This window comes from Sphaerodactylus townsendi, linkage group LG12 (genome assembly GCF_021028975.2).
Source record: "Sphaerodactylus townsendi isolate TG3544 linkage group LG12, MPM_Stown_v2.3, whole genome shotgun sequence".
NCBI lineage: Eukaryota > Metazoa > Chordata > Lepidosauria > Squamata > Sphaerodactylidae > Sphaerodactylus > Sphaerodactylus townsendi.
In genome coordinates this window covers 23810904-23833391 of record NC_059436.1, presented here as the reverse complement: position 1 = coordinate 23833391, position 22488 = coordinate 23810904, and the positions used below count along the sequence as shown (strand labels likewise).

The following is a 22488-nucleotide window of genomic DNA, read 5'->3' as shown; positions in this document are numbered from 1 at the left end:
ACCTAAAGCCGGCAGTCCTGTTTGTAAACCATCTACAGATGCTAGAGGGACATATCCTAGATCAGGGGTGGGCAACTATGGCCCTCCAGATGTTCGTGGACTACAATTCCCATCAGCCCCTGCCAGGATGGCCAATTGGCCATGCTGGCAGGGGCTGATGGGAATTGTAGTCCATGACATCTGGAGTGCCAAAGGTTCGCCACCACTGTCCTAGATGGACCTAAGAGCCTGCATTCAGACAGTCTATCTGTCTATCTGACAGGCAGAGGGAAGCCTTAGATCAGGGGTCTTCAAACTATGGCCCTCCAGATGTTCATGGACTACAATTCCCATCAGCCCCTGCCAGCATGGCCAAATGGTAGGGCTCATGGGAATTGTAGTCTATGAACATCTGGAGGGCCATAGTTTGAAGACCCCTGCCTTAGATGATTAGATTTGAGCCTGGTAGACCCTCCAATGCCAAGACCAAGATTTCAGGATGCAGTCTTCTGGGGGTCAACACTGCCTTTGTCAGATACAAGTAGGAATGGGGATCCCTGAATTCTTGTATCTTACTCTGAAAAGTGGGGGGAGGAGTCAGGATGCGGAGGTGCAACAAAAAAGTAATCATCCTAGAGGGGATGGGAAGCAGGCAGTTACCTGCTGTAGTCCACAAGTGTCATTTTGACTTTTCAGAGTTTCCCAAACGCATCTTGAGAACAGTCAACGAAAAATCTGGCTCTGGGCTTGAAAAGGAAAAAGGGGCTGTGAGGGTTGGGGGGTTGCTGGGCCCTGTCACCTGTTCAGGGGACGATGTCTGGCTGGCATTGCTCCGGGAGGTGGTAGGAGGCATAATCACTTGAATTAGAGAACAAGAAGAAGAATAACATACAGAGGAGGAGAAGAATAACAAAGGTGGTCCTTGAGGGCCAGAATGCCAGCCCCCCTTTTCAGTGGGTGTTGTGCCTTGGGGATGGTTGTTTGTTCTCCAGCCTTTCCACTTTGACCTCACTACTTGGGGAAACTGTGGCTGCCCTGGAACGGAGCATTCTCTGTCAAACTGGCACCTGCCAGCCCCCCTTAAGTAGGCTTCTGCGTATCCCTGCTAGTCACGTCCAGGAATAAAAACATATGTCTGGTGTTTTGTATGTGAGACTAAAAATGGTGTGAGCAATACCTTTTGATTCTCTTCAGAATAGCAAAGATTTTCGGTCCCCTGCTGGCTCACCCCATAATGTGCTCCTGCAAGCTCTTAAAAATTCTCATTTCAAGGCAAGTGAGCAATTAATGAATATTGAACAAAGAAATTTGTTTTGGAACCAGGACATTAGAATACATTAGAAGTCGAGAAATCCAGACAGCCCTATCTACTCCTGCCAGTTTTCTCTTCCTTGGTGAATGACGTTACACTTCGTAGGACTAAGCTTCTTCTGGCAGGCGGGGTTTTAAACATCTGCCATTCGCTTGATCCTGGACCCATGTTGAGTATGACATCCACCACCCAGGGCCAAATTCTGGCTTTTCCTGAGCTTGTGCGAAACGGCAGAATCCTGTCCTAGGAGACAAGATTCATCTTTCAGTTCATTTACTTTTCCATTTGGAAGGTGCCGTGCATGTTGACAGGCCAGGCACGCAGTGTGGATTGACTCTTTTCCACGGGCCAAAACTACATATGGGATTACCAGTAAAGAGCAAGTGGGTTCTGTGGGGCAGAACTTGGAATGAGTTTGCAACAACAATTTTTAAAAACAAAATGGTTTACTTTCTTAACATATAACATATAACATCAACATTTAACATCACACTTCAAGGTCCTGTTCAGGTTGCATTTTCAAGTCCTTATATTTACAGTCTACAGATACTGCCAAGTCCAATTCTTCTTTGCAAGTGGGTTGGCTCCTGAAGACTCCAAGGGCTTGGTGAACAGGATTCAACATGATGAAGGTTTCCAGGAGAACTCTTACCCATTACAACCACAAAAAGAAGCCCTGAAACAATAAACTCCAACATTTACAACATAGCAAAAATAAACAACTACCTTCCCAGTAGTTCCCAACAACATTGCAGTTATCTTAACAAGGTGTTAAGGGCTTTTACAAATCAAGGTCCAAGTCTGGTAGCCTTGTCTCCTCCAAACTACTTGAGCTCTGCAGCCTTCTGCTGCTTTGAGTCTCCACCCCTTTCTGGGTCAACCCATTCTGAGCATGGGGGTTACACAAGCAATAATGGTAGTTAACCACACAAACACGGCAATGCAATTTATTAAGTTCCTGTATGATGATCATGGCTAATATAAGCTGTTGAGGGTTTAGATCAGGGGGGGCCAGTGTGGTACCCACCAACACCTTTTCTGCTGCCTGCCATGCGTTATATACTGTTGCTTTATCACCGCTCAGGGATCTTCACTCACTGTGAGACTGAAGATAAGATGTGTTAGCAATATTCTGTGGCAGCCATTTTGTGACTGCACCCGATAGGCCGTGCTAAAATTCCAAAAGTGCCCACAGGTTGGAAAAGGTTGGGGACTCCTGACGAAGAGGTCTCCACTGACCAAGCCAGGGAGCTGGAATAGCCGGACATAGATGCCAGCAAAAGGTTGGAAGCAACATCAGGAGAGAGTCCTGGTCTTTATGTCCAGGGTGACTGGTTGGCCACTGTGTGAAATGGTGTTCTGCTCTGCATGGCCCACAGCGCTGATCCAGTGGGGCTGTTTTTATGCTCATATGTTCTTATCCCTATGCTAACTTACCCTGTGGCATATCTTTCCTTGAGAAGGTGAGTTTCTCTTTCTTAAGATGACTTCTCTGCAAGAGAATGGCTGAGGCCTGGTTTAGATACTGGGATAACAGGGGTGAATAGTGGCAGAACATTTGTTTTGTACGCAGAGCTTCATGGGTTCCGTCTCTGGCATCTCCAGATAGCAGGGGACGTGAAAGTCCCTTTTCTGCCTGAGATTTTGCAAAGCTATTGCCTGTCTGAGAAAATAGTTCTGACTTTGATAGACCAGCGGATTGACTCTCTATAAGTCACAGCTTTATGCGTTGTTGCGTTTTTGTAGGATAGTTGCGCTAAGATCGAAGAACCAGTTTGCATACACACATGTGTGTGCATGCACCTCATTTTAAAATCACATCAGGAAGAGGAGTGCTTCTAGACATCCCTTCCCTGACTTAGCAGAGTCAAACATTTAAATATTTAACACTTTCAAGAATGAAAATGTCTAAAGCTGGCAATGAAAGCTGTGTTAAGATGCTGTTATATAAAACCCTAACTATGGTTCCACCCGAGTGATGGCTCACCCAGGAACATTTATAGTGCTTTCCTCTTTAACCAATAGTAACCAGAGTAGACCCTCCCCATTGGATCTGACCAGAGGAGGAGACACCCCCACCTTGTCAGAGGAGACAAGTCCAATCAGACTAGTTCAGAGAGGACTGTTGGGCCCCTTCCGCACACGCAAAATAATGCGTTTTCAAGCTATTCCGCACAGCTTCAAAGAGCACTGAAAGCAGTTTGAAAGTACATTATTCTGCATGTGCGGAATGAGCCTTGGTGTCACTTTTAAGGACAAAAATATGTCTTGTTGATGTGGTGGTATTTTCTCTATTTTGGTGAGGGCCCTTTAACTGGCTGTCACGGCCCCTGGGTGGAAAATGGAGCCAACAGCAAACTGTTTTTGGGATCTTGCTGTGTTTTTCTCCCTCCCCCTTTTTTTTGCAACCTGCAGTCGACTCTGTCCTGTCAGAAACTCTATTTTAATCATCTATGTTTAGAAGTGAGAAGCCAACGGTGACGGGGCAGTTAGAAATGACACTGGATACCCAGCTGTGCCTGGTGAAGCTATTTGAGGCTCATGATAGCTGATGTCACTATTTTGTAGTAAATAAGTGTTTTCGAGTTCATTGGAAGGAGGAGGGAAACATCACCAACCTGGAAGCCAGTGTGGTGTAGTGGCGAAGAGCAGTAGACTCTAATCTGGTGAGCTGGATTTGTTTCCCCTCTCCTCACATGCTGGGTGACCTTGGGCCAGTCACAGATCTCTCCAAACTTTCTCAGCTCCATCTACCTCACAAGGTTGTTGTGGGAAGATATTTGAAGGGATGTCATGTTGGTGAGGGAGCGAGCTTGTTGTCTGCTGCTCCAGAGACCAGGAGTAAGAGTCATGGGTTCAAGGGGAAGGAAAAGAGATTCCATCTAAATATCAGGAAGAACTTCCTGACAGTCAGGGCTGTTCGACAGTGGAGCGCACTGCCTCGGAGGGTGGTGGAGTCTCCTTCTTTGGAGGATTTTAAAGGGAGGCTGGATGGCCGTCTGTCAGGAGTGCTTTGGTTGTATGTTCCTGCATGGCAGGGGGTTGGACTTGATGGCCCCTGGGGTCTCTTCCAACTCTAGGATTCTAAATGTCCTGGAATCTGCACCAGTCATAGCTCTTGGAATCCTGGTCTTAAAATTCCATCTTCTCTGAAATGTCTCCCAGTGAGTGTCTTTGGGGTTGCAGTGTGCATAAGGAAAGTACTCCCCATTTGGAGTGTTCCAGCTTTTTTCACATTTCAGATGAGCATAGCCAAGAGGGGGCCTCCCCCCCCCAGCCAGTCCAGTAATTATGGCCTCCCCAGACTTGTTTTTTCTTTCAGCGCCCTTTTCCATTTGCTTTTTTGATTTGTAAGCAATCTGTAAGATGGGATTTCTTTTTTATCAGACTGTTTTTTCTGTCTGATGACCTTGGGCTTCCACAACATCTGCCCTGTAAATGAGATGTGGCATCGCTGCATGTATCTTGATAAAATATATCAGTGGATGAATTGATTTTCATATTGATTTGCTGGGGCGCGAAACAGCGGTTGTGGGGGAGAGGGAATGAGGAGAAAGCCAGCCCCTTTGGCTTCTTAATGGTAGGTATCGAAGGTGCCTCAGAATTGGAGATGGCCCACTCCACTTGTACAACCGGCGAAGTGAAAAAAGGCTTCAGTTCTGCAGAATGTGTTTTTGGTTTGGGCTACAGGTGCTCCAGTGGAACAAGTAGATACTGGGAATGTGGCAGAATTCACGTCAAGGTCATCACTTTTTCCAAAGCTGAATGAAACCTTAGTGTTGCGTGCCTCCGAGAAGCACCATTAAGTGTGCTATAATACATTAAGTGTACTATAATACACGTACTATGATACATTAAGTGAGACAGTTTCATTTCTGTACCAATCAGCATTAAAATATGGGGTTCAAGCTTCTCCATGAGGGATTCTTGGTCAATCTGGATTCTTTTCCTGAGCCCTGCCATATATCCAAACAGCAGCAGAGGAAGAAGACTTGGTTTTTATACCCCACCTTCTTTCTACCTTTAAGGAGCCTGAAAGTGGTTGATGAACTCCTTTCCTTCCTCTCCCCCCAACAGTCCCCTAGCTCTGCTGTTAACCTAGGGGAGACATATAGGCACTATTGAGGTATTTTATTTATTTATTTATTTATTTATCAGTCTTATATACCGCCCAATCCCCGAAGGGCTCTGGGCAGTGAACAACATAGAATTACAAATACATAGTAAACTTTAAATAATTTAAATTAAAATGCAGCAAATTATAACAATGCCCGCAACAATTCCTATTAGACCCTCCCAAGAGGGGAGAAAGAGAATGGGTCCCATAGATGGTAATGGGCCCAAAATATAAGAGGATGGGAGGGGCACACATATCAGCAGCTGGACACCCCAAAGGCCCGGCGGAACAACTCCGTCTTGCAGGCCCTGCAGAACTCACCAAGGTCCCGCAGGGCCCGGACAGCTCGAGGAAGAGTGTTCCACCAGGCAGGGGCCAGGGCTGTAAAAGTCCTGGCCCGGGTGGAGGCCAGCCGCATCATTGAGGGGCCAGGGAGTACCAGCAAATTGGCCTCCGCTGAATGCAGAGGCCTAGTAGGGACATATGGGGTAATGCGGTCCCGAAGGTGCCATGTATGTTTCAGGGATGGGGAGCAAAGATCGCCTCCAGTGGTCTGTCTCAGGGCAGCAACATGGCATAAGAGAAAGTGGGTTTTGGGGGGGATGGACCGCTCCGGCTTGTACTGCAGTTGTAGCTATTTATAAAGGAAGAGCAGGCCCAGGTCTGCATGTTGCTTGGCGTCATTTGGCTCTTAGTTCTGCTGGCTGTAGTGGATTCGACAATACATCAGTCACTGTTCTAATCTGTTCCTTTCTGTTTGCCCACATGTGCCATTAAGACAAGTTCATGCAGAACTGAAATAGCCACATTTAGGAAAACAGGGGTGCTGTCCATAAGCAACAGGAATATTTTAAGTATCTGCTCAGCACAAGATCTTGGCTGACAGTTGATTTACTTTTATTAAGGTAAGTGAGAGTAGATTTAAGAATCTCTTTATAGACCATGTTTGCACAACTCATCATAAAGGACTCATGATAGGGGAGGTGTGTATGTTTTTTAACAGATCAGGAAATTTCTCTTTTCTCTCTGTCTCTCTCTCTTTCTCAGATGATTTTATCCATTTTTCATTTTTAAAATGTGAGCCTGAAGCCAGTTCGCATAATGTTGCTGGTTTTCCAGAGTTAACTGTTGTGCCTGACCAAATCTCTGATAGAGCAACATATTTATAGCCTGATATAAATAAAATCAGAAGGCTCCTATAAAACTCTGTTATTACTGCAGTACCAAGTTAGCCAAAGCTTGAGGTTTCAGCTCCCTGGCACTTGCAGGCCACAATGAATATTTTATAGGGAAGGAAATACTTAGCGTCGGACTCTTTTTATAGTGCTGCTGTTTGTATGGTTGGTAACCTTCCAGATCACACGTACCACCATGACTCTCCTTTTCTAGTTCTGCTTCAGGGGGTACAAAAGGGTGCCCGTGGGCAAGATGGAGCCTGCAAACATCTTTCTGGTGCTCACGAAGTGTTTTTAGAAGTGGGCAGGTCACTTCGGGCTACATAGGTTAAAATAATTTTGTTTCAGTGGCTGCTGCAACTGGTGTAGGTTTTATTCTCTCCCACTCTCCCAGTGTGGTTAAGAGCGAGTGGATCCTAATCTGCAGAACGGGGTTTGATTCCCCACTCCTCCATGGGCCCTTCTGCATTGTCGGAGTCGACCTTAGATTGACTTGAGTCTGACCCGAGTCCTCCGCACAGACGTAGCGTCGGACTCGTGTCTGACTCGACTCACCTCCCTCTCGCCATTGAATTTCTCGACTCTACTGGGGAGTTGAGTCGACTGGCGGACTCGGGTTGCGCTTGAGCCGAAGCCGACGGAGTGCGGAATCTCCGTCACTCGACTCTGCCATGTAGCCAACCACAGCTAAGTATTTCGCCCATGCGCAAAAGGGGAGACTCGTGGCGACGCGAAAAGCTTTGGGCATGTGCAGAACGGGGGACTCAGCAACCAATCGGAACGCAGCGCAGGGAGGTGGTCCCGCCCTCTGAGCTCGGCTCCGGAGACACGAGTCGGCTGCTGTGCAGAGGAATGGGAGGACTCGAGTTGAGGTACGACTTCGCCGACACGAGTTGAACCTGAGTCACCTTGTGTGTCCGGAAGGGGCCCACATGAGCAATGGACTCTTATGGGGTGAACTGGATTTGTTTCTCCACTCGTACACATGTTGCCTGCTGGGTGGATAAGATTGTTCAAACTCTTATCTATTCCACACAACTGGGCATCATAGCTATATGTACAGCCCTATATCCAGCCTTTAATCATGGCTCAGAGCTCAGCTGTAGCACCTGATGTGTACCTTTATATCAGGAATCCTCAGCATGGTGCCCACGAGTGCCACGGGGCCTTCTGACAACTGACTTATGCTCACAGAGTTTTTGCAGAAAGTGGCCGGGGGCGGATGGTGGCCTTGCCCAGCACATTTTCTGATTGGCCACCGAAGATCTGATTAGCTATGCCAATTAAAACAATGTTGTTTGGCGGTGGCTGCTACCACACAGTTTTAAGTTATGTCTCTCTCATCCCTCCCAGTGCCTTGTTTAAAGTACCCCCTTTCTTCTGTACACTTGGTCTTTGAGTGTGGCTTCACATCCTGCAGCAACCATTTTGTGGTTGCGCCCACCACCCCATGTCAGAATTCGAAATGCTCCCACAGATGCAAAGAAGCCTGCGGATCCATGCCTTATATTGACTCTCTCGGCAACCAATGGATAATGTGTCCTGCTAGGTTGGCTTTTAGCAAACATTGAGGGCAAAAGTAGCAAGCTGCATTCTCCCCCCCCCCCCTTCCATTAGCAGCAAATGCTGGAAAGGATTACTGAGTTGGCTGTAAAATTAACTGGTCCAACAGGTATTTAGCAAATCCATAGAGCACCAAATCTGTCAGTTGCCAAATAAACTTTGCCTTCCCCCCCACCCTCCATTCCCTCCCCCACCTTCTTCCTCCTCCTGGCCTATCTTGCCAAGTCTGTGAGCAAGCCTTGAAATGACAAAGCACCCTTTAGTTAATCGCCCAGAGTTAAAAGTTCTGATTTATATGACTGTAGCTCTAACTGCTCAATAACCCAGGCCTGTAATCTACTTTCATTTCAAACAGAACGGTGATTTATGGGGCGGCATGCCGTTTTAGCTCAGAAATGAGGTGTTCAACATATGCTCTGTTGACATAAATTTGGAATTTATTGCTCTTGTCAAAACTGTGTGTTGGACAAAGGTGCGTATTAAGGCAATAAATGACTAGGAATCGTTTTCTGTCAAATTTCCTAACCATTGTATTTAGTCTGTTTAGCTAGGGAGGGGGAGTACATGTATATACACACACATGTACACATTTTTAAAAAAATAATAATAATAATCAAATCCTAGAAATTGTGTTCTTTCTAGCTTTGAATCTGCCTAGAGGGAGATCTCGTGGAAAGTTAGAGACGGGTTTTCTGTCTCTCCCTCTCCCTTTTTGTTCTCATTAAATGTGAAAAAGGGAGCGCGGCAGGGGAGGGGTCGGACCGGGAGCTCATTAAATAAATATAGAAGGCATTTTTATGTGTCGTTTTAAGTAGGGGACTTAGAATATGGAGCTGCAAGCAAATATAGTCAATTTACAATGGGGTAAAACTTGTGGGCCCTTTCATTTTGTTGTGGGAGGGGGAGAAGAATAAATCAAATGGGCCAACAAACAAAAAAACAGGTGAACGGACCCGAAGCCCACAGATATCTCTCTTAGGGTCTCAGAAGTCAGCACCGTCCTTTCCAGCTCTCCGTGGTACTGAAAATTTATTATAAATTCTGAGAAGTTAACATCTAATCTCTAGTTCCTGTGTGACCAGGCAGCCTGGATGTGTTCCATTCTTGCGAGATAACATTTTATCAAGATAACAACAATCCATGGTTCTAGATGGGGACTTCATGAAAGATAAAAATAATTCACAGAGAAAAAAAACAACCACAATCCTGGCATGCGAATGTTATCTAATTGGTCAGGTGAGCCGGGAAGCAAGAACTAGCACAGCACCAGCTTCTTATGTGACGTGTAAAGATGGCCTTCCACCTCTCTGAACCCATGAAAGTAATCTCCAAGCCAACCACACAATCCTGTGCAAATGGCCTATGAATCCTGTGCAAACGGCCTTCCTTCCTTCCTTCCTTCCTTCCTTCCTTCCTTCCTTCCTTCCTTCCTTCCTTCCTTCCTTCCTTCCTTCCTTCCTTCCTTCCTTCCTTCCTTCCTTCCTTCCTTCCTTCCTTCCGTCCGTCCGTCCGTCCGTCCGTCCTTCCTTCCTTCCTTCCTTCCTTCCTTCCTTCCTTCCTTCCTTCCTTCCTTCCTTCCTTCCTTCCTTCCTTCCTTCCTTCCTTCCTTCCTTCCTTCCTTCCTTCCTTCCTTCCTTCCTTCCTTCCTTCCTTCCTTCCTTCCTTCCTTCCTTCCACACAGAGAGTCACGGTGGATTACACAACATGAGTCAATGTAATCACTACAATGAGATATTTAATCAGCAGTGTGATAGGATTGCCATTGCAGAAATCTCAACAAAGCAGGGTTGTCCCACTCTTGGCAACTAGTGGAGGATGCAGGGAGGGGGCGCTTACTGGGAGCAAAGCAAGGCCTAGGCCAGCATCTCTTGCGATGTATTGATGTAACTTCTGGCATTCACAGGAAATGATGTCATCACATTGCCATCAATACAGGGGCTCTCTGGTATTTGGGCAAAAGCTCTACAGAGTTTTTGACTAAATACCAGAGTGTCCCTGTGCTCCAGATAAGTTGATGACATCACCCTGTTGCCAGGAATGTATGTTTCGGCCTCCTGGTTGCCAGTAAGTCCCCCAGCTGGCCAGCTGTTAGGAACTGGAGGGACGGCCCTGAGGAAGGAGATCCTCCGTCCCCAATGGGGCCTTGGCAAGCTTAAGTAAATGGGAGAACTACAATGCACAGAGATAAGCAACAGATAACATACACTATAGAAAGTAGCAAAGTCCACGGCCCCATTCCATTCATTAAAAATCTCCTGAACTGTTCCCTGGTTATATGTCCCCGTCATCTTTATAAAAACGTCCTCCTGAACAAATCTGTTTTACAAAATTTGTGGAATGCCAGAAGCGTGGTATTCTTCCTGCCTTTGGAGCTCTCAAATGAAAATGCATGAACTTTTGAGCCTGGTTTGTAAATAAGCTGGGATCGGGGATAGCCTTTAAAAACTGTTTTATACATTTGCATTTAGTGTAGGCTAACAAACTTCATATCCATGTCTGCCCATGAAGCATGAAATTATGATAGAATTTGTAGGTGTTAACAAGAAAATGAAACCTGTAAAGCTGTCCATGTTTATAATATTTCACTCGAATTAAACCTGAGGTTATCCACAACGACGACCATCTCACTCATGCAAAATCCTGGAAATTTGATTGAACTGTTTCAGGGGGCGACCACCTTTTCTCGCTGCCCCGATTTGACATTCAGTCCGAACCATAATCTAACACTTACCATGTTATAATAAGGAAGATGAGCTTTTATCATTCGCTGCAAGTGGAGCCAACGTGTGGATAGCCCATTACAAATTGTTCATATGATTGGCAGGCTGAAGAATTCAAAGGTCAGTTTTATTTATTGTGCAAAGGCCCACTTTATTTCCATTGAAATGGTAGGGTAAGCATTGGGGGAAATTTCATCCCTCTCTTTCAAGCGTTGCAACTTTGCATTGTTCAGTCTAACAGGATCCAGATGAACCAAAGAAAGGACTTTTTCTTGCTTTGGGTAGCTAGCAGGATTCACTACTACAAGTGGTAATGACAGCTGCTAATTGAGATGGTTTCAAAAGGAAATTCATTTACTTAATTTTACTTAATTTTTGTGTATTTGCTTTAAACATTTTATTTTGTCTTTCAACCCAGATAGGTTCCCAAAGTAGCAAACCAATGAAACATTTGAATCATGACAATGACATTTAAAATATCTATGCAATTCGATAAAAACATAGAAGCTTACAAACACAACACAACTGGGAAGGGGAGCTAATAAATTCATGGCAGAGAGGTCTCTCAGTGGTTATTTGCTGAGCTCGCTCAGTGGAACTTCCATATACAAGGCACTGTGCTTTTAAATGCCAGGTGGTACGGCAGTGGGGCCCTTTCTTACATGCCCAGCCTAATGCCAATCGCCGCTCTGGGATCAGGAAGGAAGCCTCTGTAGCAAGCAGGAAACTAGATAGATGGGCCTTTGCTCATATCTGGCAGAGCATGGAATCATAGAGTTGGAAGAGATCCCAAGGGCTATCGAGTCCAGCAGGAACACACAATCAAGGCACTCCCGACATATGTTCATCCAGCTTCTGTTTAAAAACCTCCAAATCAGTTCTTGCACTCAGCACCTCTCTGGATCAACTTTGCAGTCTGGTGCCTCCACCTCTTGCTGGACCAGGGTGGTGTCCAAGGAACAGTAATTTCTCCAGCTTGCTTGGAACAAAGACCCCAGTGAGAGGGGGCCGTGCGTTTAATGCTTTCTCTTCTGCCCCTCCCCCCCACCGTTCCTGTGTACGGGTGGATTCTGTCTGGCTTGATAAATGCCCGTGCACACCCATTGTGTACACACAAACATAAAAATCTCCCAAACGGTGCCAAATCACTTGCCACCAATCCAGCCTCCCTTTCACACAAAGCACCCTGTCGGGAAAACTCATAATTTTTACACCACACTGTCTTGACTGGCCAGTGCTGGAATTACTGTCTCTTTGAAGTGCTTTTTGCAGGAGACTTTACAGGCCTTTTTAATTACCTGCAGCTTGCGAGAGGCCTCCTTCCAGTCCAGCTTTTGATGGTTTGTTCTTTCCAGGCCCCTGTTCAGAAGTGCGGCAGTTCTCCCCACCCCGCCCCCAGCCTCAGCCTCCCCCAGCTTCTCAAAGAGAGAGCCCCACTTAATGCTTACAACTTGCAAAGAGCATCTTTAGTGCCCTTCTTGTGGTGCCCCCAGAAATCCCTGGGATTCTGGACTGTAAGAAGATCTATGCTGGACTGGAGAAAGTGATGCCTGATTCCTAACCGCTAAGTTAAAACTGAGCCTGTCTGCTATTTCTAGAGACTGCCTGAGGTTGGGAAATTCCTGGAGGTTTGGGGGGTGGAGCCTGGGGAGGGTGGGGCTTAGGAATGGGAGGGACCACAGCAGGGTACAGTGCCGTAGAGTCCACCTTCCAAAGCAGCCATTTTCTCCAGACCAGGGGTGGACTACAAATTCCATCAGCCCCTGGCCAATTGGCCATGCTGGCTGGGGCTGATGGGAATTGTAGTCCACGAACATCTGGAGAGCCGCAGGTTGCAGATGGTGCTCTAGTTGATGGTGTCTAATAACCCATCAATGTGAACAAAGTGCATAACATGCAGAATACATAAAAACAGCACGTGCAAGAAGGCAGCAACACACGTGTGCAAGCCGTCCAGCAAGCACAAGAAAGTCTTTGAAATATTGAGAAGGTATAATAGTCCTGGTACCGTAGGCTCAAGGCAGGATATATACCCAAGTTCTCACATGGAAAATGGAAGCAGGGGGCCCATGGGGGAGGGGAAGCTCGGAGTCTGCCCCGGGCTCCATTTTCCCCAGCTACGCCTCGGCTAAGCAGCAATAATGTCTTCTTGTCAATAGTAGGTTTTCTCTTCTATATATTCAGTGTTTTCTGCTACACCCCCCTCTTTTGGTAGCTTATTGGTTTTGGGAATGGGCCACTTCCCTCTGATTTTCCTCACTGCCTGGTGGGACCAATACGTGATGAATCTGTAGTCCCATACACAGCAGTGCATCAATGTGCAGAAAAGAAATGCAGAGAAGAAGAGGGGCTTGTGCAGGCCTTGCCCCCTCCTAGATTTTTTCACCTGCACATGATTAGACTAAAGTCTTCCTGAGTCTCTGATCATGGCTTCATGACCATTTCTGGGACAGCTAATGCCTGTGGAGTCTTCAATGTGGTGCCCGTGGTACCTTCTTACCTGGTCCCCACCAAGTGTTTTTAGAAAGGGAACAGGGTGCCAAAATCTACTGGAAAGGTCAGATCTGTGCAGCTGTCACATGGCCATTCTGCACATCACTGGCTGAATTCTATGAATTATTTGAACCAAAGTCTTTCTGCGCCTACCCTGGAAACTGAAGTCTTCTGGCCCTCTCCTGTGTATTCCAGTTGCTGCAGTCACTAAAAATGGAGGGAAAAGATGTTAGCTTCTTACGGTGTATTCAAAATATTTCCTCAGACTGATCCATTAATCTGATGTTAAAGAAATGAAGGTATGCTTGATGTAGTCTTCTTTGATTGTCCAGAACAGGCATGAGTTCTCCATCTTGGCAAACCTCTCTCATGATATTTGCCTGGTATCTCCTTTTCTGGCATTTAGGTTCCAGGGCAGAACTCTGTTGGCTGTTGGGGGTTTTCTGGGCTGCATGACCATGGTCTGGTAGTTTTTGCCCTATGGCTGGCATCTTCAGATGCAGGCAAAATATTAGGAGCAAAAACTACCAGACCACAGCCATGCAGCCTGGAAAACCCACAACAGCCAGCTGATTCCAGATGTGAAAGCCTTTGACAATATACAAAACACTGTTCTTCACCCAGGATCTTGGTGGACTGTTGATATTTGATTTGACACTATTGCTTTTGGACTGATTTTATTGGATGCTGTTTTAAAATACTTCTATCACATTTGTTATAATTGGCTAAGGGTCGCTTTTTTGTTAATTTTGTTGATGCATGCATATGAATATTTATTGTCATTTCTGGTTTCATTTTGTGTTCGCTTCATGAGCTGGGCTCTGCAGACTGCGGGATAGAAATCTTCTACATAAATAAATTTTCAGAGCTTTTTTAAGAAATAAAAAGGAAATACAAAATAAAAAGGGCTAGGAGAATATTTTGATTTTTTTTTTAGACTTCAGCATGCCTCTTCTAGGAGTCTAATTGGCCAGAACCCAGGAAGTCCTGCCCTGGTCATATTTGGCTTAAATTTGTATCAAACTCTTTATTTGATCAAACAGAGAAGATGATGCCTTTATGTTAACTGATGGCACATAAGCATTCAGAAATGTGTTTGGAGTTTGGAGAGGAGATGTCTGAGGGCGGGATATGATTGAAGTCTATAAAATTATGCATGGGGTAGAAAATGTTGACAGAGAGAAATTTTTCTCTCTTTCTCACAGTACTGGAACCATGGGGCATCCATTGAAAATGCTGGGGGGAAGAATTAGGACTAATAAAAGGAAACATTTCTTCACGCAATGTGTGATTGGTGTTTGGAATATGCTGCCATAGGAGGTGGTGATGGCCACTCACCTGGATAGCTTTAAAGGGGGCTTGGACAGATTTATGGGGGAGAAGTCGATCTATGGCTCCCAATCTTGATCCTCCTTGATCTCAGATGGCAAATGCCTTCGCAGACCAGGTGCTTGGGAGCAGCAGCAGCAGAAGGCCATTGCTTTCACATCCTGCAGGTGAGCTCCCAAAGGCACCTGGTGGGCCACTGCGAGTAGCAGAGAGCTGCACTAGATGGACTCTGGTCTGATCCAGCTGGCTCTTTCTTATGTTGTTTGTGTGTTTTTATGGAGAAAATGCTTCTCTAATCTGTCAGTGTTATTTTTGTTGCTTTAATTTGCTCGCAGGCGCTATATAAAAAAGTTTGAAATGCGTTATATCAGTCAAATGTTGAATATTAAAGTACAGTTAATCTTTCTGTTCTCCCACATTTTGCCGAATATAATTGGGAATCAATAAGTGCGTGCTTTTACCATTTTTCCACAACTTTTGTGAAAAGTGCCAGCTTGTCTATTGATCTGTCTCTTTCAGATCTTAACAGCACGAGTAGCTACAAAACCTTGCTTACATCTGCTAGATTTTTTTTCCTTTTGCAACATCGCCCTAATCCAGTGAGCATAAATAGAACATTTCAATCATATTTTGCTACCAGGAGCCTGGGAGATAAAGTGCTTTAAGACCTTGCTTGAAAGAGACTGTATGAGATTGGGCGCGATAACATCATCCTATAAGCAACCGCCAAATGGAAAACTTTTGTCCCTGCTGAAATTTGTTGATAGAGATATTTCAAATAAATTACTTGCCGAAAGCCAGCGAGTTGTTATTTTTTAAAACAATGGCTCAGTTATGTAACCGCTGGCTGTGTGGAGGTTTGAGATGTGATTGCCATGTAGATCTCTAGGTGAGGTGTTTGGTATAGTAAGATTAATGTGTTCCTTTGTCATTTCTGACACCCTGTTGAGATGCCTCATTTGGGGCAGTGGGGAGGGAGGGAGGGAGGCGGAGGTGTCTTATCTGGAGATGTTTGGCTGAGACAGGGGCCAGCCTCCAACACTCAGGACCGGAGTGAATGAGTGCATTTCAGAAAGCAAGCGTGGGGCTGGCAAGGGGCTGTATGTGGGTTTTTTGAAAATGATACACTTGAAGCTGGGCACCCAAAATTAATTTGCCCGCAGTGGCAATGAAAGGATTTCGAGAGATTTAAACCATTTGGTCATGAAAGTTTGCTGGATCTGTTTCGGATCTTAAAACCTTATTTGCTGAAATTATTGCATGACACATCGTCTGTCCAGTGTGAAGCAGCAAATTCGGAACTGGTGTTTGCAAACTATTGTATCAGACCACATGTAGCCGGGCATTTAAGCAGGCTTCAGGGTTTTTTTCTGTGTGTGGTTTGTCAGCCATCTTCTAGGAAAATTGTGACTTTCCCATTATCCTTTCCCTATCAGAGAATTTGTGTGCGCGTGCGTGCGTGCGTGCGTGGAACTTGTGCAGTTTCCAGTTGTTGCTCGGAGCGGCAATGTACAGATCAGAGTGTCATGAGAGGATAAGAGGAGAAAATGATGGAGTGGGACAGAGTTAGCCGGATTGAGAAAGGACTAGAAAACATGGAAAGTGAATATGAGTCTTGGAAAGGTGCTGTGCTTGGGCCAGGAGGCAAACTAGAAAATGATAACAAAGCAGTGCCAGGCTCTCAAGGTGCAAAGATCCGGTCTCCTGTTTTGGTTACCTTGAGAGAAAGCGTGGCTGGGAGCTCCGATGCTGCTTCCAGAATCGATCTGATCCCGACCAGAAGGCTTCTTCCAGCATCATTTCCCATTTCAAAAACTGCCAAATCCAGACACAGATCACATATTCCCACCACGCTCACCTGTCTGCCATCAAGACCCACTTCAATCTCTCAGCCTATGTGACTTTTCCACTGTTGTGATGATGAGGCTGGTGAAGTTGTTTGTCTTTTTGGTCAGGAAGTATAACTTGCCAAAAGAATCGCACGCCTCTCTTTGTGTTGGGCAAGAGGGATGCTGTTTGTTTGCAAACGAACCTGATTTTTCAGAAGTTTCAAAGCCCATGTGTCTGTGTCATTGGCCTGCAGAACAGCGACCTGGGCACACTCTGGCTTCGAAGCGCCTGAAAAACCGGGTTCGTTTGCAAGCAAACATCCTAGGTAGGCAGCGGCACAGTGGTTGATGGGACAATTCATTTTCTGGTCCTTCGACTGATTCCCTTCTAAGATTCAAAAGCCCTGAGTTTTCTCTTTGGTGTGGGGTTCTCTTTGATGTTTGTGATTCTCTGGTCCTTCTTGCATTATGCTTGCTGTTATAAAGTACTTCTCAGCTGAACTTCTGTCCCTGTTGTGAGAATGTGTGGAAAGTTGAAGAGCCATTTCCAGTGGGTTTTTATCAGTTTTCTGAACCAACCAGTGGTCATGTAGTAGTAGTAGTAGTAGAAGAAGAAGAAGAAGAAGAAGAAGAAAAAGAAAAAGAAAAAGAAAAAGAAAAAGAAAAAGAAAAGAAGAAGAGAAGAAGAAGAGAAGAAGAAGAAGAAGAAGAAGAAGAAGAAGAAGAAGAGGAGGAGGAGGAGGAGGAGGAGGAGGAGGAGTTTGGATTTATATCCCCCTTTCTCTCCTGTAGGAGACTCAAAGGGGCTTACAATCTCTTTGCCCTTCCCCCCTCACAACAAACACCCTGTGAGGTAGGTGGGGCTGAGAGAGCTCCGAGAAGCTGTGACTAGCCCAAGGTCACCCGGCTGGCGTGTGTGGGAGTGTACAGGCTAATCTGAATTCCCCAGATAAGCCTCCACAGCTCAGGTGGCAGAGTGGAGAATCAAACCCGGTTCCTCCAGATTAGATACATGAGCTCTTAACCTCCTACGCCAGTGCTGCTCCTCAGAAGAACTGTGACTAGCCCAAGGTCACTCGGCTGGCATGTGTTGGAGTGTACAAGGAAAGGTGAACTTCTCCACCTCTGCAACCCTTTGCATTCATGTGTGAGATTGACCTCAATTCACGTTGGCTTTCCCCCCAGTTTGGTTTGCATGTGTCTGTCTGGTCTTGTGAATGTTCCAGCGAGTGTCCAGAGCGTGAAATACCTGTGATGTGCTACTCTACATTCAAGTGGTTTACCATTTGCAAAGTCAGCTTTTTTTACTTGAATCAGTTTTGGTTTGTAAATTGTCGTATGTGTTTGACAGTAACTGTATGTCAGTTTTCAACCGTAAGGACTTCCAAAGCAGTTCACAATAGGATTATAACAGTATTTAAATAGAACTAATTAAACAACAATAGATTTTTAAACACTTGGCATCTGAGATGAAGCAAAATAGCAGATGAACTAATAGAACATTGTAAAATTGCCTGTAAGGTAATTTTGTCAGGTAAATGCGCACACACAAAAAGCACAAACAGGATAGTGGTGTCTCCTTGAAAGGCATGGAAGGACAGTACCAACCAGAGATCGTGGGGAGAAAATGTCATTGTTGAGGGGTCACCACCAAAAAGGCCTTGCACCTTTGTTGCTGACTATCTGAATATGCTTATTGTTGGAGCACAAATGAGGACCTGAGGAAGATAAATTATAGGGAGATAGGCACTCTCTGGGGTCATTGGAACATAGAAGAAGAAGAAGAGTTGGATTTATATCCTCCCTTTGTCTCATATAGGAGACTCAAAGGGGCTGACAATCTCCTTTCCCTTCCCCCACCCCCCAACAAACACCCTGTGAGAGCTCCCAAGAACTGTGACTAGCCCAAGGTCACTCGGCTGGCATGTGTTGGAGTGTACAAGCTAATCTGAATTCCCCAGATAAGCCTCCACAGCTCAGGTGGCAGAGCGGGGAAGCAAACCGTGTTCCTCCAGATTAGAGTGCACCTGCTCTTAACCACTGCGCCACTGCTGCTCCTAGGCCAGTGGTCTGCAAGCTGCGGCTCTCCAGATGTTCATGGACTACAATTCCCATCAGCCCCTGCCAGCATGACCAATTGGCCATGCTGGCAGGGGCTCATGGGAATTGTAGTCCATGAACATCTGAAGAGCTGCAGCTTGCAGACCCCTGCCCTAGGCAGTCTAGAGGGCAAGACTGGCATGTTGAAATAGGCCTGAAAGGAGAGTGGTGACAAATGTTCTTGTTTGAGAACTGATGATGTGTGTCCATTGTCTGCTATAGTTTCTGGGATGTCTTCCAGAGCTGTCCGATCCAAAGGTTAGTCTCGGTATAACCAAAGTCTTAAAACACAGCAGCAAGATCTGCATTGGGTGCTTTGGGCTGAAGAATTCAGACGGGTAAAAATATCTCCAGGCTACACCTCAAGTGTCCGTGGGGTTGAAAGGCAGGATTTTATTTTATTTGCTCCCTTGTTATAGTTTCTGTGTTATGAAATAATGTTGCACACTGCCCAGAGCCCTGCGGGGGTGGAGCGGTTAATAAATCCATATAATAAATAAAATAAAAAACTCGGGTTGAGGCCAAAAAAAAAATCGGTAAAATTCGGATTCAAGTTTTTCAGGCTTCCAAATTTTCAGGAAACCCGAAAGACTCGAATATCTGATTCAGGCATCACAGCCAGCACTTCCCTGCAATTCCTTTCCTGATGATGCTGTGTCCGATGGGAATGAGGCTCTCTCAGACTGGGTAGAGAGTGGAAGAAAATGCTTTGCCATCTGGGGCGGAAGAAGGTTCCAAGGACCCCTGTGAGTTCCTTGGTTCACTTGGTCCAGATAGGGAATGGTGTTTTGGATAGCAGTGAATTATGCATTGAGGAGGTCTGTCTTTGCACTCCTTGGGTGTATTTACAAGTAGAAGAAGAAGAAGAGTAGATTTCTATCCCCCCTTTCTCTCCTGTAGGAGACTCAAAGGGGCTTACAATCTCCTTGCCCTTCCGCCCTCACAACAAACACCCTGTGAGGTGGGTGGGGCTGAAAGAGCTCCGAGAAGCTGTGACTAGCCCAAGGTCACTCAGCTGGCATGTGTGGGAGTGCACAGGCTAATCTGAATTCCCCAGATAAGCCTCCACAGCTCAGGTGGCAGAGCGGGGAATCAAACCCGGTTCCTCCAGATTAGATACATGAGCTCTTAACCTCCTACGCCACTGCTGCACCGAAGGGCCAAGCCAAGCAGTTGAGGTGCGTTTGCTGCTGAAAGTGTCCCAGGGGGATATCTGGGATTATTTCCCCTCCAACCCCACAGTCTTCTCCTCTGCCCAGTAAAGCAGCAACCATAGTTTGAGGTGCCTCCATATCCCTGAGGAGGCCTCTGTTCGTTGAAGCCCTACCCATTGGTTTTTTCATTGCCCATTGTGGGGGACTGGATTGTGTTTGTGTCTTACGATTTCTCTTCTTAAAAACTCTGGCAGACTTAGCTGGCGTGCATTCGCTAAATATTTGTGCCAGCTTCAGAGACCGGGCTGTTCCTAAGAAATGATAAATGCAGCATCCTCTGACATTATGAAATAATCCAAGAATGGGAACACTTGTTTTTCTTGCTTAATGTTTTTTTCATAATTCTAACTGGCCAAACAACCGCTCATGTGTGGTTTGGGTTTGCTTTTTTTTTTTTACAAAACAGCTTTTTATGGCTTCTCTCTCTATTTCTGGAGCATTCATCTCCGCTTATTTTCTAAAATAGCGACGTTTGATGCCCTTTAGCGAGGCAGCTTTCTTCCAACCGTTATGCGGGGATGAAATGTCTCTGGGGAAACGCAGACCTTTTTTTTTTGTAAAGAAACTGGGATCTCCGTATTAGAATTCAGGGTTGCCCAACATTTCATTCAAGCAGGAATCTGGAAATTCACACAGAAATGTCACTTTATGTGAAATTCTGTAGCTTGTCTACATATTCCTCCGCTATTGCTGGATTGGAGATAAATGGATTTCCCTGTCTTTTTTTCATGTTTAAACTCATCTAGAAATGTAAAAATAAGGGTTAACGAAGAATCATTTCTAGATTCCAGGAATCCATTGTTTTCTTCCAACCATTGGATTCTGTGGTATGAGCCATTTAACACTTTGGACATGATCCATCCAAAGCTGAACATTCTTAAATTCTGTTGATTTTAATGGGGGAATGTATCGTTTTCACAATATTTCCTGCTAAATCATTAAGGGTGAAAGGTGCTTAATTTGGCTGGAGCAGTTTTTTAAGCTTCCATTTGGAAAACAGGACAACTCTGTCTCTTCCCTGTGGGACAACTGGTTGGATGGCGGCCATTGGGCAGGTGCAGGGACTTTTTGGAACTTAAGCTGTACTATCCGCTTAAATTTGAAGTTGGACTAAAAAAAACCCTGACTAATGTGCTAGTCTGGGTGGGATATCTCCCTCCCCTTTCCCATCCGAATTCCAGCACAAATTCAGAACTGTTGGGATCTTCCCTGGTCTAAACACCACCGTGCTTGCTTCCAATGGCCCCCATCACTTTGAGAATGGTTAATAAAGGACTGTATTTGAAGGGACATTTTGGTTGTGACTTTTCACATTCTCTGAGGCTTAGGCCTCTTCCTCACATGCAGAATAATGCACTTTCAATCCACTTCCACAACTGTTTGCAAGTGCATTTTGCTATTCTGCATAGCTGAAAAGTGGATTGAAAGTGCATTATTCTGCATGTGCGGAAGGGGCTCTACCGAGGCTTCCACTCCAGATAGTTTGTGGTCCTTTGACATGGGAGGGGTGTGCTTGCATGCGGATGGAAGACTAGAAGGTTTGCATTGACAGGTATTAGGGATGATAAAGTTGGATATTTCTTTGTGTTTCTAACTCGGGCAATGGGGTTGCCCATCTCGGTGCTGTTGAGTTGAGCCTGCTAGACAACATTTGGGCTCGAAAAATTGTACTGGAACTTGTCAGTCCACTCTGGGGTGGGCTGCTGCTTCATAAGGGAGATGGCACACTATGCCAGCTAGAAGGGCCTTGGATGGGTGCCGTTCAATCACTTGGCTTGGGAAGTGTCTCGATCCACAGCCTGGAATTGCTTGCAGAAAAGGAAGCAGAGGAATCAATCTTTCGATGTGTTGTTGATTCCCTTCTGTCTTGCTTATTCCTGTCTGCCGCTGTTCCTGCCTGCCAGTCTGTCCCGTGATTCTTTACAAACGTGCACAAGCACTGTCCTGTCTCACTCTGGGGTCTCCCCACCAGTTCCCCTGAAAGGTAGGCCATCAACAGTCTGGGAAAGTCTAGTGTCAACCTGCCGGAGGTTTCTCCTGCTCTGGTGCTAAAGTTCCAATTTCCCAAGTTTAGGGTATAAGCAAGACTACACTGCAAGACAGAGCTGTTCTGCCAGGCCTAGAGTTGAGGGTAGAGATGGTTCAAATCTTTCTGGCCTCCCGCATTTTCTCCTTCCCTGTTTTCCCTTTTGCCTCCACTGGTATCTATGTGCTGTTGGACTTTATTTGAGGATGTTTTATTGTGCTGCCGGTTTTATACTGTATTGTATTGGTATGAATGTGTTGGTAGCCACTCTGAGCCTGCTTTGGCAGCGAGAGCAGGATAGAGGTTTAAACAAACACAAGCACGGAACACAGCTGAGATTTGAACTCAAGTCCAACCTTCCAGGGGTCTGCAACCTGCGGCTCTCCAGATGTTCATGGACTACAAATCCCATCAGCCCCTGCCAGCATGGCCAAGCCATGCTGGCAGGGGCTGATGGGAATTGTAGTAAAAACTGTCTTTGGTTGTTTAGATAGGTTCAATCTCTCAGATGGGCTTCTATCAGCCTCGTCACGCGGGCCAGTTGGCCATGCTGGCAGGGGCTGATGGGAATTGTAGTTCATGAACATCTGGAGAGCCGCAGGTTGCAGACCCCTGTTTTAGATGCTTCTTC

The 22488-nt window shown here is 45.7% G+C and overlaps 1 protein-coding gene across 5 annotated transcripts in view; it reads left to right on the top strand.

Moving 5' to 3' along the window:
• ZBTB16 (zinc finger and BTB domain containing 16) overlaps nt 1–22488 on the top strand; it is a 160126-nt gene that overhangs the window by 46912 nt on the left and 90726 nt on the right. The gene's annotated exons all lie outside the window — the stretch shown is intronic.